This window comes from Pleurodeles waltl, chromosome 5 (assembly GCF_031143425.1).
Source record: "Pleurodeles waltl isolate 20211129_DDA chromosome 5, aPleWal1.hap1.20221129, whole genome shotgun sequence".
NCBI lineage: Eukaryota > Metazoa > Chordata > Amphibia > Caudata > Salamandridae > Pleurodeles > Pleurodeles waltl.
The window spans coordinates 1,822,491,965-1,822,506,641 of NC_090444.1; positions in this window are offsets into that span (position 1 = coordinate 1,822,491,965).

Genomic DNA, 14,677 nt, shown 5'->3' on the forward strand with positions numbered 1-14,677 from the left:
AGATTTCCTTTATTTTCTCCTAAACTACTGAATGGATTTACACCAAATAACCAAAAGCACAATATGCTTACCAAAAGCTAGCTTTTTGTCAAATGTGGTGTAATTCCGACCAGTGGTTCGGTCTGTAGGCGTGTTCAAAACTCCAATGGGAATTAACATGGGAAATGCATATTTTTTTACCCCCTATATCTCAACCCCCGCTTGACGGATCACCCCCAAAACTTTCTGTGCGCAACAAGAATCTAAGGAACACTTTTTTGGGAAAGTTTTGTGAACATTCGTCAAACGGCACCAAAGATATAGGCACGTCAGATAACGCTTTTTCTACAGAAACATGATTCTAACTATAACTACCTACCGGTGATTGCCTGTAGGTAATATATATATTGAAAGATAGATAGATATACACACACATACACACACACAATCCTGGACAATGTAAACATGTATTAGTGAGTCTTCCTGATTTTAACCAGGTCCCAGTAAAAAGAACTATAAATATACGTTTTTGTTTTTCTAGATTTCTAAAGATTCAGGTTGATTGTTGTTTGGTGGTGAGAATACACTCTTGTATGCCCAGACATATGGAGTGTATTCTAAATAATGAGGTCAGGCCACACATAGATTTGGTGTACTCTTTCCATACTTGTTCCAGAGGGAGGGCATGGGAATTGACATAACTTTGAACGTCATTTTAAAACTGTTGGGGATAATGCATTGAAAGTATACATTTTGAACTATGATAAAGCATCAGGATTTTTCTTAGAACATTTGGAGTCCGTGGTATACAAGGACATTCAGGTCTGTCCTTTAGTCGGCGTTGATGTATCTTGATGGTTACTGAGCACTCCACTCAGATTCAACACACACCTATATTAGGGCTTGCAGATATCTGAGCAAGGTTTTCCAAAACCCCCCTTCCAAAGGAAAACTATGGCCAACCCGATCTAAAACACAAAGGTAAGCTGTGTGGATGGGTTTAGTTTTTATGCATAGTCTTAATCTATTACTCTTCAAAGTCTGCATATTGCATTGTAGATTGTATGTTGGAATTAATATGTACATTTTCTTTGAATGCATTGTACTTCGAAGATTGTGTGAATGGTACATTCATGATAAAATATACAACATTAAGCAGTCAGAGTCTCATGACAGATCTAAGTTGTGTTGCAGAATGTGTTTGGGAAAATGCCTTGATATTTCCCATGGACCTTGTTGGCTCAGATTTTTCAAAAGACAATAAGTAAACCATAGCACGGAGTCCACTTTGGTAGTGGCTACTGATCAAGTGAGGAGCACATTGGATAGTGGTGGAAAGGCTGCTCTGATTGCATGGTTGGCAGATGTCGGTGTCGGGGGCCTAGCGCTGCAACTGTTCCGCTCTTTTCCATCCCAGAGGATTCACTGAGTGGCCTTGGGTAATCGTGTTTCATTACCATGAGGGGTGCCTCTGGACTCGTCGCTGAGCCGCATTTTGTGTAATATCTATGTGGCCTCCCCTGGCGATGCTAATTTGATCATTTTGGCCTCGCTCTGGTAGCTTATGCTGATGACACACAATAGATTGTATTTGTCTTGAACAGTGAGACGGGGCAGCCCTGCGTTTCAACAGATGTATGTGCGCTATAATGCTTTGGATGACTACCAACAGCCTAATACTTAATTCTAAAAAAAACTGAGGTCCTTTTATCTGGAAAAAATACACCCCTGGGACTAATCCTGGTCGGCACAAATGTTAGGCCCCCCCCCCGGACACGCCAGGGTCCAAAGTAAAAAATTTAGGAGTAATTTTTTACTCTAGCCTGTCCTTCAATGCTCAACCAACCAAACTTTCCTCATCTTGTTTCTTTCTATTACGTGAGATCAGGAAGATCTTCCAGTATATACCTTTCGAGTTGTAAAAAGAGGTGGTTAAGACGATTACTATAACGCCCTCTACATAGGTATTCACCAATGTCCTTTGCAAAACCTGCAATATCTTCAGAACACGGCAGCCAGACTTCGGAAAACAATTCCTAAATTTCAGTCTTTTCCGGGCCCTTATCAGAGCTTCATTGGCTGCCTATAAAGGAAAGCATCAGTTTCAACGCTCTTTGTCTGGCTCACCAAGCCCTGCGCGGAGAAGCTCCAAACTGTCTAAAGAACAATCTGGCTTGGTATAGCCTCAGCAGGTCACTTTGATCTTCCAGCTCTTGCACAATAGACATTCGTAGAATCAGGAGATCTAATTTTAGGGGTGGGGCAGCAGTTTTACTCACATCACTTCCCATCTCTTGAACCATTTTCCAGGACGGCTTAGGAGCCAATCAAATCATTGAATCTTTAGGAGCCATCTTAAACCCTGGCTCTTTTACGGCTATTTGAATGAGTGATAACTGTTTATTGGCTAGAAGCACGGTCCGTTAGTAGGATTAACGCAGCACCAAGACACCTTTGACATTTGCGCGCTTTAGAAATATATCAATATCATTAAGTAAGGTAAGATGTGGGGTCCGCGAGTTTGGTGGAAATCCTTAGATACAACATAATATTTTGAATTGCAAATACAGATAGCAATGGGTGTATACTCCCCACTGGATTTTTGTTTTTTGGTCACCATCATTATGCATTGTCAAAGTAATCTGGTGGAATGTGAGGTACAGAGGGTGACACTGTTACTCTTCCCCTCACTGATAAGGTAAGGTATGGATGTGTATTGTCCTGAAGAATGCGTGTGACCCCTTTCAATCATTTGCGCTGAAACATGTCAAGTGACTTGGACATGAGGCATAGGTGTGTCCACTCCTGACTAATTTCATGCAGGTAAGACACCAATAAAATTGTCTTTGCTTACCCTCACACAATGTTATTTTGCGTTCAGTTATGTAAGTCAGTTGTGGAGCTTGATTGTGAATAAGAGTGAGAGGGCGGTCATCGCACCAGTGGAGACATCTTGCTCATCAGGTTGTTAGGAGTTATTCACCAGTGTGAAACCACCTGCTAATGATGCCGAAATGAAATCATTCTGCAGAACTCCTCCCTCCCCCAACTGGACAAACAGAAATATTCTATAATGAAACCAATGGCACAGGTGGCCACATCCATCCTCATTGTTTCTCTAACAATTACTGATTCAGACTTTTTCTGTCTGCGGTTATCAACATTGTAGAGTCTTTACTGAAACATCATCTGTGTGGTTACCTGAAGGCTTTTCCATGGTGAAAATTGAACCCAATATACAGGGTCGTATCATAATGAAGAATAACACATAAACAGTACTTTCCTACTAACTTTATGCTTTGGTTATCTGAAGTTCCCCTGTTCCCTTTGAACCCAGCCCACATCAGGCAGTTTCAGAAGGCAGCCCTCACTCTGCCTTTAGTCTCTTCTCAGCCCTGCAGCCCCCAGTGCACTATCCACCAGTAGCCAAGTTTCTCCATGAGACAGACTTTTCATTGCATCTCCACCCTGGCTCCTGGCGGAAAGTTCCTCTAGCAGGCAGGCTCCTCTCAATTGGTCAGCACCTTTGATAGACATGCAGGAAATATCATTATTCAGCTAAGCATGGGACTCTTCTTTTCGTTGAGCAGGTTGTATCTTTCCATTGGCTCATGCATCTGCTTTGATAGGGCGGGTTGTGTTTTTCTCTCTTAAGGAGAGTTCTAACTAAGCTCCCATATTTACCACTCCTCACTTTGCAACAATATGATATGCTTCCTGCTCTGTACATGAGCCTTGGTGCGAATTAGTCACAGATCCCTATGCCATAAAACCCCAACATAGCCATACAACCACATGGAGATCCTTTCTGATCCTTTCTGCCCACCCCCGAAGTCAGCCCCAGGAACTGCAGATTAAAATACTCACCCAGTTAGCACTTGGCATTGGCCTGCCCTCTGAAACCAAGGTGGTATAACAGGTGCTATTCAAAAGCAAACACTTCTCTTGCAGGTCCTAGGAAAACTCCTAGAAACCTACATGGCAACTGGAATTTTACTTCACCAGTAGCCTTTCTAGACATTTCTAACTGCAGGTTTTGCTCTAGTTGCATCAAAATTCATACATTAAAGCTCATATTACATATGATGAGCAGTTGAATATATGCAGCAAAGCTTTCAGTGACATATTTGGTTTTAAAGACAGGAAATTGTCAAAAGTTGGATTAAGTTTATTTTTCGCCACTACTTTAGAATGATTGCATTCTTGGTAACTGTGCAGGAAACTGGTGCACAAACACCTGTATCACAAAAGGAAGGTGAAGGCAATTTGGAAATAAAGGCCTATAAATGTTACAGATGCACATGGTACTGGGCCTAATTACTAGGCCATAGTCCCATAGAACAAAATAAACAGATATCAAAAGTGAAAAAACACAAGTGGAGGCAGTTACAGCAAAGGTGGAATACATCAGAGACTCTGACCCAGGTCCTCTGTTCAATTCTCACTTTCACCTCCTGTAATTTTTACATATAAATAGAAGGGCTTACTTCTTTCATGTAAGTGCAATCCCCAGTGAAACATCCCTAGCTGAGGATCCTGTTCTGCTGTCGGGTTTGATGAGGAGTGAGGCCTGATGTAGTCCAACTATGCCCCCTCATCTGTCCTCTGTGGTATTCACCCCCACACCCTGACTGTTCTGTCACACCTGCCATGAGAAGTTGCACTTGAGTGTCAGCTTTTTCTAGCATGTGGGAGGCATGTCTGGGACCAGCTATTTTAAGGGCAAAATGTTGGTTTATTTATTTTGCTTTACAATGACCTTCAGTTGCACTTTCCAGAAAGAGCACCATTTTGATTTGTTGAGGACTGAAAGGTAAACCAATCTGAAGGTTTTTCCCATAAAAGGTGAAGGTATGTGCATATAGAATGAGCCCTACTGAGGAGAGGAGTGACAGGACTGCGTGTGAGGGATTCTTTTTTCATGATGCCCACAGAGCGGAAGGGTCCTGCACTCTATGTTTGAGACAGTCGGGTAATGCTGTGCTATATGGGCCGGCTCTGAACCATGAGGGCAGAGACCTTCTTATCCACAGACAGTAGGGGTCTCATTGCGGGTGCCCCAATTTACTGCCTTTGTTTTGACCTTTGTTTTGTTGGTCAACCAAAGGCTTCAGTAGGATTTACAAAGCCAGACAAGGGGTGGTTTGCGGCACGTTGCGTGATTTTGCAAAGAAATATAACGTAACGCAGCAGATTGCCATGTGTTATGTTACGTTTTGAGCTGGGTGGCAGTCCATGGGTGGAACATGGGTGTTCGCGTGCATGCACCCATGGATTTTATGCAGTTCCAAATTTACAAAGGTTTGTAGACCTGGGGTTGCGTCAAATCGGTTCGCTTTCCAGGGGATGGGGTAACGTGGAGAAAAATCTTTGTTTCTACCCTGGTTTCTCTTTGTATGTGTGATGTCTTCTGCGTCTCACATAGCATGGGGTAAATACCTCTTTGGGTTGTTTTTATGCAGGAAGCCCCTCCCTCATGAAGAACAAGCGCAAGGAGAGATAGCATAAATGCTCCATATCTCTGCAAATATGGAGCATTTCTGCTCTCTCCGTTTTACGCAGCGCGGCACGTTCCCTTGCTGTGCCACCTTGCATGAAAGAATAGTAAAAATGCCCCTTACTTTGTAAACTAGGGGGCAGGTAGCCAGTGCATGCAAGGGTTGTTAGTGGTGGTAGCAATCAGTGGTGGTGGCAATTTGTGACCTGTCGACACCATCTGATGGTTGGAGGCCAGCATCATCAGCACACTAACATGGGATAAGGGAAGGAGAGGCTGCTGATATCATATCTGAGCAGTCATATCAGCAGTAGAAGCCGGGAATATAAGCAGCTGTAATCAGCACTGCTTGAAGTGAATATTGGGAAGGCTGCACTCATTCTGGTATTATCTTTTAAAATTAATTGACAGTATTACTCATCCCGTTTCAATTTAGCATTTCATGCAATGAAGATTGAAATGGCTGCAACCTCTTAACACCACTTGTAAGCAGCAAGAGAGCCAATAAAGGTTTAATATAGCAGTGGGTGGGCAGGAGAGAGGAGTCAATAATGTGCCAGTTCCCCCCATCCTATTACGAGGATTGTACAAAAATAAATAAAGACTGGAGCATTGAGCTCACAGTGTGTGTTCTGAAAAAACTAGAAGATGCATGATTCTTCTTTCAGCTTTTGAGGTGGCTTAGCATAATGTATACACACATGCATTACAAGTTTTAACACTAGGGGCATATTTATGAGAAAGTGACGCATCGGTCCCGATGTGCCACTTCTCTTGCGTCGCCCTTGCCCCACCTAACGACACCATGGTTGCTCCATATTTACAATACTGAGCACCATGGCGGTCGTTACCACAACAGCATCATCAGTTTTGACGCTGTTGTGGCACTTTGCTGCACCAGCGTCAAAAATGTTGACACTAGTGCATCAAAGCACAGGGAGGCCCGTTGATATTAATGAGTGCGTTATTTTAACACCTGCCTTGAGCAGGCATAAGAAATGATGGAAAAAATGGCACAGTGAGATCTAGTAAATTTCACAGCGCCATTTTTCAGGTCTCTCTGCGTTGGGATGCCCACTTTGCATAAATCATGCCTGGCGCCATTCTAACACCACAATAGCATCATTTTGTTACGCTAGTGTGGCATTAGAAGGCCAAAAAAGCTGCGTCATATTTACAAAGTGGTGCAATGCATGCATTGCGCCACTTTGTAACCCTTTGCACTACACCATGCCTGTGCCAAGCATAATGTATGCAAAAGGGACGTCCCCCCGTTAAGGGGACCAAAAAAATGTAATCTAAGGGATTTCTTTGCATCATTTTTTTGACACTTTTAACGCCTGCTCAAAGCAGGCGTTAAAAGGAGACAATCCTTAGTTACAATGGGCCTCTGGGTGCTTTGCAGGATTAGCCTAAACATTTTTCCTGCACAGGGCTAGCATCAAAAATTCTGACGCTAGTCCTCTAACTACCGACATGGTGCGCTGTATTTTACAACGGAGCGTAAAAATAATGATGCTTCAGTGGCACAATATGCTCCTAGGGCAGCGTAAATGAGGTCCTGAATCCTTTAGTAAAAAAAAAGCTTACTGAATATAAACAGTGCTCTTGTCATTGCTTGTTTAATAGAAAAGCACAATATAGAAGTTCAGAACCCCGACCTTGACACAGCTCTTGTAACCAAGACATGATTGAAGGAGGATTCAGCCCTGGATATATCCCTCAGGTTAACACACATAAAACAATTCAATCATCACACTTGCCAGGGCAGTGGTATTGCATTCTGTTGGAAATGACCCTTCTGCAGGGTTATCCCCAGACTTTTTGCCTTCCTCCTTCTCTTTTTCTGACCTCATTTTTGCTGGTTTCTAGACTCTGCGCCCTTTACCACTGCTAACCAGTGCTAAAGTGCATATGCTCTCTCCCTTTAAACATGGTAACATTGGATCATACCCAATTGGACTATTTAATTTACCTATAAGTCCCTAGTAATGTGCACTGTATGTGCCTAGGGCCTGTAGATTAAATGCTACTAGTGGGCCTGCAGCACTGGTTGTGCCACCCACTTAATTAGCCTCTTAACCTGGTCTCAGGCCTGCCATTGCAAGGCCTGTGTGTGCAGTTTCACTGTCACCTCGACTTGGCATTTAAAAGTACTTGCCAAGCCTAAACCTCCCCTTTCTCCACATTTAAGTCACCTCTAATGTGTGCCCTAGGTAACCCCTAGAGCAGGGTGCTGTGTAGGTGAAAGGCAGGACATGTACCTGTGTAGGTTACATGTCCTGGTAGAGTAAAACTCCTAAATTCGTTTTTACACTACTGTGAGGCCTGCTCCCTTCACTAACATTGGGGCTGCCCTCATACAGTATTGAAGTGGTAGCTGCTGATCTGAAAGGAGTAGGAAGGTCATATTTAGTATGGCCAGAATGGTAATACCAAATCCTGCTGACTGGTGAAGTTGGATTTAATATTACTATTCTAGAAATGCCACTTTTAGAAAGTGAGCATTTCTTTGCACTTAAATCTTTCTGTGCCTTACAATCCACGTCTGGCTGGGCTTAGTTGACAGCTCCTTGTGCATTCACTCAGACACACCCCAAACACAGGGTACTCAGCCTCACTTGCATCTATCTGCATTTTGAATGGGTCTTCCTGGGCTGGGAGGGTGGAGGGCCTGCTCTCACACAAAGGACTGCCACACCCCCTGCTGGGACCCTGGCAGACAGGATTGAACTGAAAGGGGACCTGGTGCACTTCTAAGCCACTCTTTAAAGTCTCCCCCACTTCAAAGGCACATTTGGGTATAAAACAGGGCCTCTGCCCTACCTCATCAGACACTTGCTGGAGAAGAAACCTGAACCAGAAACTACATCCTGCCAAGAAGAACTGCCTGGATGCTCAAAGGACTCACCTGTCTGCTTTCTACAAAGGACTGCTGCCTTGCTGTTGGCCTGCTGCCTTGCTGAACTCTTGTCTGGCTGTAAAAGTGCTCTCCAAGGGATTAGATAGATCTTGCCTCCTGTTCCCTGAAGTCTCAGGACCAAAAAGACTTCTCTTTTTCATTTGGACTCTTCGTGCGCCGAAAATTTTGACGCACAGCTTTCTCCGCGGCGAGAAAATCGCCGCACGCCGACGCTGCTCGACGCGATGCCTACGGGGCGACTGGAACTTCGACGCACGGCCTTGCATGGACAACGCCGCCCGACTTCCAGAGGGGAAATCGACGCAACGCCTGCTGTGAGAAAGAAAATTCCACACACAGCCTCCCGGAACGACGCGCAGCCGGAAAACAAGCCGAAGAATCCACGCACAGACCCTGGGACATCTGGTAATCCTGCGATCCATAGATGGTCTGCGTGCTGGAAAACGACGCACGTCTTCCCCGAGTGAAAAATAATGACGCAAGTCTGTGTGTAAAGGGGTGCAACCGACGCACACACCATTTTTCCTCCCATAGAACGACGCACGTCTCCCCGCGTGAAAAATAACGACGCAAGTCCGTGTCTGAAGGGGCGTAAGCGACGCACACACCATTTTTCCACGCATCTCCTCTTCTGCGGCCCTCTGCGGAGATTTTCCACTCCGAACCAGGTACTTTGTGCTTGAAAGAGACTTTGTTTACTTTCTAAAGACTTAAGACACTTTGGCCCTCATTCTGACCTTGGCGGGCGGCGGAGGCCGCCCGCCAAAGTCCCGCCGTCAGGTTACCGTTCCGCGGTCGAAAGACCGCAGCGGTAATTCTGACTTTCCCGCTGGGCTGGCGGGCGGTCGCCTTCAGACCGCCAGCCAGCCCAGCGGGAAAGAGGCTTCCACGATGAAGCCGGCTCGGAATCGAGCCGGCGGAGTGGAAGCTGTGCGACGGGTGCAGTTGCACCCGTCGCGTATTTCACTGTCTGCGCAGCAGACAGTGAAATACATGTAGGGGCCCTCTTTCGGGGGCCCCTGCAATGCCCATGCCAGTGGCATGGGCACTGCAGGGGCCCCCAGGGGCCCCGCGACCCCCCCTACCGCCATCCGGATCTCGGCGGTCCGACCGCCGGGATCTGGATGGCGGTAGGGGGGGTCGGAATCCCCGCGGCGGTGCAGCAAGCTGCGCCGCCGCGGAGGATTCAATGGGGCCGCGGTACACTGGCGGGACCCCGCCAGTGGTGCCGGTCCGACCGCGGCTTTACCGCCGCGGTCGGAATCCCCATTGGAGCACCGCCGGCCTGTCGGCGGTGCTCCCGCGGTCCTCCGCCCTGGCGGTCAAAGACCGCCAGGGTCAGAATGACCCCCTTTATATAACTTTTCAGTGATATCTTTACAAATTCATATTGCATCTTTGATCGTTTTGACCTGCAAATACCCAGATAAATATTATATATTTTTCTAAACACTGTGTGGTGTATTTTTGTGGTGCTACATTGTGTTATTGTATGATTTATTGCACAAACGCTTTACACTTTGCCTTCTAAGTTAAGCCTGACTGCTCGTGCCAAGCTACCAGGATCATTTGGATTGTGTGTGACTTTCCCTGACTAGAGTGAGGGTTCTTGTTTGGACAGGGGGTAACCTGACTGCCAACCAAAAACCCCATTTCTAACACATTCATTTTTAAAGCTCATTTTAAGCTCTTTCCTCTTGGCCTCATAAAAGATTGAGACCAGATTGAGCAATATTTGACGCAGCAAGACAACTTGCTGTGCTGCACTGCGTCAAATGCAGAGAGCAAGAATGTGCCATTGTTACTAACATGTGGTGCATTGCTGCTCAATATCTGCTCTGGGGCCCTGTGTGCTGCCTATTGTCAATGCAGGCACCCTTGCGCCATGGTGCAAGCGTGCCTGCATTAAAGTTTTTTGTTCAGGAAGGGGCATTTTCCTCTTTCTAAGTGTGCTGGAACATGCAGTACCCTTAGAAAGTTGAAAAAATGTGGAGAAATAAATATATTTTTACTTGCTGTGCCTCGATCAGAAAGGTGTACAAGTTTGATGCATTCTTAGGTTTACTTGCCTTGGTAAATCTGGCCAAAATACATGGATGGATGCACGGGAACACCCACTCTCCACTTATGTAGTGCCTTCCCAGTGCAGAGTAATGCAATGTAGCCTTACGTTATTCCAAATTTACCAAGCCACATGGGGCAACGCAAGGTGGCTTTGCATGGCTTGATAAATTTTATGTAAGGATTGCGAAGCCCTTGCATCACCTTGTGTGTGCAAAGACAGAGCAGTGTTTTGATAAATCGGGACCTTAAACTCTACCTAGGACTATTATTATTAATCCTAAAATTTTATTAAAGATACTTGTAATCTACAGACCTCCTGGTCCAGAAAAAACGTTTTTAACATTTCAAGCATTGGTCTTGACACCAATCATTTAATTGTCATGGGAAACTTCAACATGCATGTCAATGATAAAGCTGATAAGATGGCCCACCGACTTCTCAGTTCCTGTTTGGCTTTTTAGCTAGATCAGTTGGTCCTTGGGCCCATGGGGAACAGGGTCAAGACTGATTTGCATATGTCTGGGTCCAAACTGGAATGGCATGGGCAGAAACAAAACAATGGATTTAGGCCCAGATCTCTGAACTGGGGGAGATTGTTTGACATTGTTCAGCATTCCGTCCATCACTTGTTCTTTTTGCATTTGTCGCCCTAAATGGGAAGGGTATGCCCAGACGTGGGTCCCGTGCTTCCCATGCTTCCCAAGCCACTGGATTTAAGCTAGCCTGGCTGATGAGGGGTGAAACCCTGAAACTGGTCCCAGGATGCTTGTTTCCAGTCCAGGGAAGACCTGGCCTGGCAGTTCGGGCTGGACTGTTCCCATGTGGAACAGGGTCAAGACTGATTTGCATATGGCCGGGTCCAAACTGGAATGGCATAGGTAGCAAAAAAACAATGGATTTAGGCCCAGATCTCTGTACTGGGGGTGAATGTTTGACATTGTTCAGCATTCCGTCCATCACTTGTTCTTTTTGCATTTGTCGCCCTAAGTGGGAAGGGTATGCCCAGATGTGGGTCCCATGCTTCCCATGCCACTGGATTTAAGCTAGCTTGGCTGATGAGGGGTGAAATCCCGAAACCAGTCCAAGGATGCTTGTTTCCAGTCCAGGGAAGACCTGGCGTGGCAGCTCGGGCTGGACTGTTCCCATGGGGAACAGGGTCAAGACTGATTTGCAGATGGCTGGGTCCAAACTGGAATGGCATGGGCAGCAAAAAAACGATGGATTTACGCTCAGATCTCTGTACTGGGGGTGAATGTTTGACATTGTTCAGCATTCCGTCCATCACTTGTTCTTTTTGCATTTGTCACACAGGCTACTGGCCATACAATTAATCTTATTTTTGCCCACCAGAAGCTACTTAGTTTTGTATACTCCATCGAGCTCACCTAGTGTGATGATAAACCTGCCTTTTTCTAGAGACTTTGTCCTAACTCACTATAATATTGACTGTTATGCTCAAAGTCTCGCTTATATCATCCCTGATCTAAATTCAATATTCCTTAACTTAGCTTCCACTTTTGAAAACAACATTCCCTCTGTTCACCCAGATGTTCATTCTTTTCTGACTTTTAGAACAAGTGGGTTGAAAAATCCTTCAACACTGTGCTTCCCTGTAACACTTAAATCTCTCTCAGCCGTCTTCCTTCAGCTCAGTGGTATTCAAAATAGCTTTCTATTGCCAAACGGTGCTGCAAGAGGTTGTAAAGACAATGAAGACTTACCTACAATGTTGCTGACAGAGCTCTCTGTCAAACTGAGCATGCATCACATCTACAAAAAGTGAGTCCAAGTAGAGCTAAGTCTTGTTACAATTGATTACAAGAATCCTTCTAAAGACATTTCCTCAATATATAGTGATCTTGTTCATCCTATTGCAGGAAATACTTCTGCCCACCCACTCAACAATTATGCTCAGATTGCTACCTGTGATAAAATTACTAAACTACATAAATCATATCCCCCTGATCAGATGCACACTCTTCTAGTAGAATCTTTCTCCTCATCTTCACTTTCAAGTACACCGACCTCCACCGGGGTTTCTACTGATCCTGTACTTCTTGACGCCATTCTTTCTAAGCTTCTTTGTATAACATCAGGCTCCCCACTGGACCCACGCGCTGCGAAAGTGTCTAGAGCAGTTGCCACTTTCTCATACTCCTTTCAGTACCTCACTCAGTAATACTTTATTACATTCTGGTATTGTATCTAACATATGGAAGAAAGCACTTGTCATTCTTCTGAGAAAGACTACTCTTGATCCTGCTATTCTATCCCTTAATCGACCCGTTCCCCTGTTGTTCATGGCTGCTAAGATCATCGAAAGCTGTGTGAATCAACACATGTCTAGATCCAATACTTAAACACTCTAGAGACCTGCTTCTGCCCTCATCTTAGAAATGAGACCGTCTTGTCTGCTGCAGGATGTTGGTGGTTCTACCAGTCTTATTCTTTTAGATCACAGCACAGCTTTCAATACCGTCTCCCATCAACTCTTGCTGGATAGGTTTGATACCTTTCGTATAAAGGGCATAGTAAATAACTGGTCCTCATCTTTTCTCTATGGAGAGTTCCAAGCTGTATCACTGGTGCACTTTTGTTCTGTATGTAAATCTGTTGATTCTGGGGTTCACAGAGTTCACTGAGCCCTTCGCTTTTTAACATTTATGTGGCCCCATTCCCTGCACTCATTCCATATTACAGCCTCTGATTTTATGCTTATGCAGACAAACCCCAACTCATTCTTCTTTTTGATGGAAGTCTTGATCCTATCTAAACAATAGTTTGAAGGCTGTCTATGCTCAGTAGCCAAGTGGATGATTACAAACTTTCTTAGGCCCAATGCCGATAAGATTGATGTCATTGTGTTTGGCAGTCCCTTGATCAGGTCCTCCAGCTGGTGGACAGACTCTCTTGGTGCCCCCTCCCCAATATCTTCTTCTAGAGCTCAGAAGCTTGAAGCAATTTTTGATGATAAACTCTTCTTTGAGGCACACATTAATAAGCTCACTTTCACCTGCTTTATGCTCAAAATTATCAGGAAAATTGCTACGTTGTTTCCCTGTTTCTCCAAGAAAATGTTGACGGAAGGCGTCATCATTTCTAAGATGGATTAGTGTAACTGTCTGTCTATAGGACTTCCAGCTCTCTTCTTTATAAATTGCGGCTGATATAGAATACAGCAGCCCATCTCATTCTGGGGCTAAGTAAGAAAACTAGCACCTCGGTCAATCTCTCCACCATTCATTGGCTGTCTGTAAGCAAATAATGTCTCTTATGCTTTTGCCGTAGGCCTCTACACAGTTTGCCGTCCGACCATTATATGGTTTCATTTTTCTTTTATTACATCCCTTTTAGATCCCTTTGCCCTAACACTCAGCAAGCGTCTCCCCTTTTTTGACAAATTGGCCCGTGGGGATGGGGCCTACCTAAGTGCGGCAAGACCCTGCGGCCAACCCCAGACTGTGCACAGCCCAAAGCCATGCGCGGAGTGGGGTTGCCTGCCTACGAGAGGTCAACTGCACAGAGGGCGGGTGGGTTTGGCTTTACGTATAGTATTCAAATATTACTTTACATTAAAAAACCCTAGAAATTCACTGAAAAAAACAAAGGTTAAAGTGACTTAATAGTTAGGTGAACATTTCAGTGAGAACATAATGTTTTAAACTTTAAAAACACTGAAATTCACCAGGAAATATAACTTGTGCCCTTAGGTAACTATTATTTGCGCCCCTGTGATGCGCTGCTAACTAGCTCCAATATTTCATAACTCATAGCATGTTAAGTGATATCACTGACAACATGACTGCAACATCTGAAATGGTATTGTTGATGACAACACTGTGCATGACTGGGGTATGAGTTATAGTTACTAGAGATAACTTTAACTGGTGAATGTCAGTGGGTTTTTAAGTTTAACTGTTAAGTTGTCACTGTAGGAAGCTTAAGTTGTTACTCTAGGTAGCTGGCCTTATGTGTGGTGGGCACCTCTGCTGTTTGCACCTCATACCAGGTCCAGGCAACCCCTATTAGTTACCGAGACAGTGTCTAGGAAGCCAGAGCTCGCTAGTGGTCGCTGTGATGGGCAGCCAAGACTTATCTAGGAGGAGTGTAAAGCACTTGCAATGCAACAATAGGCACACAGTAACGTATCTCACATTAAAGGTATCACACAGTGTTGTAAAAATAAAGGTACTTTATTACAGTAACACTGATCT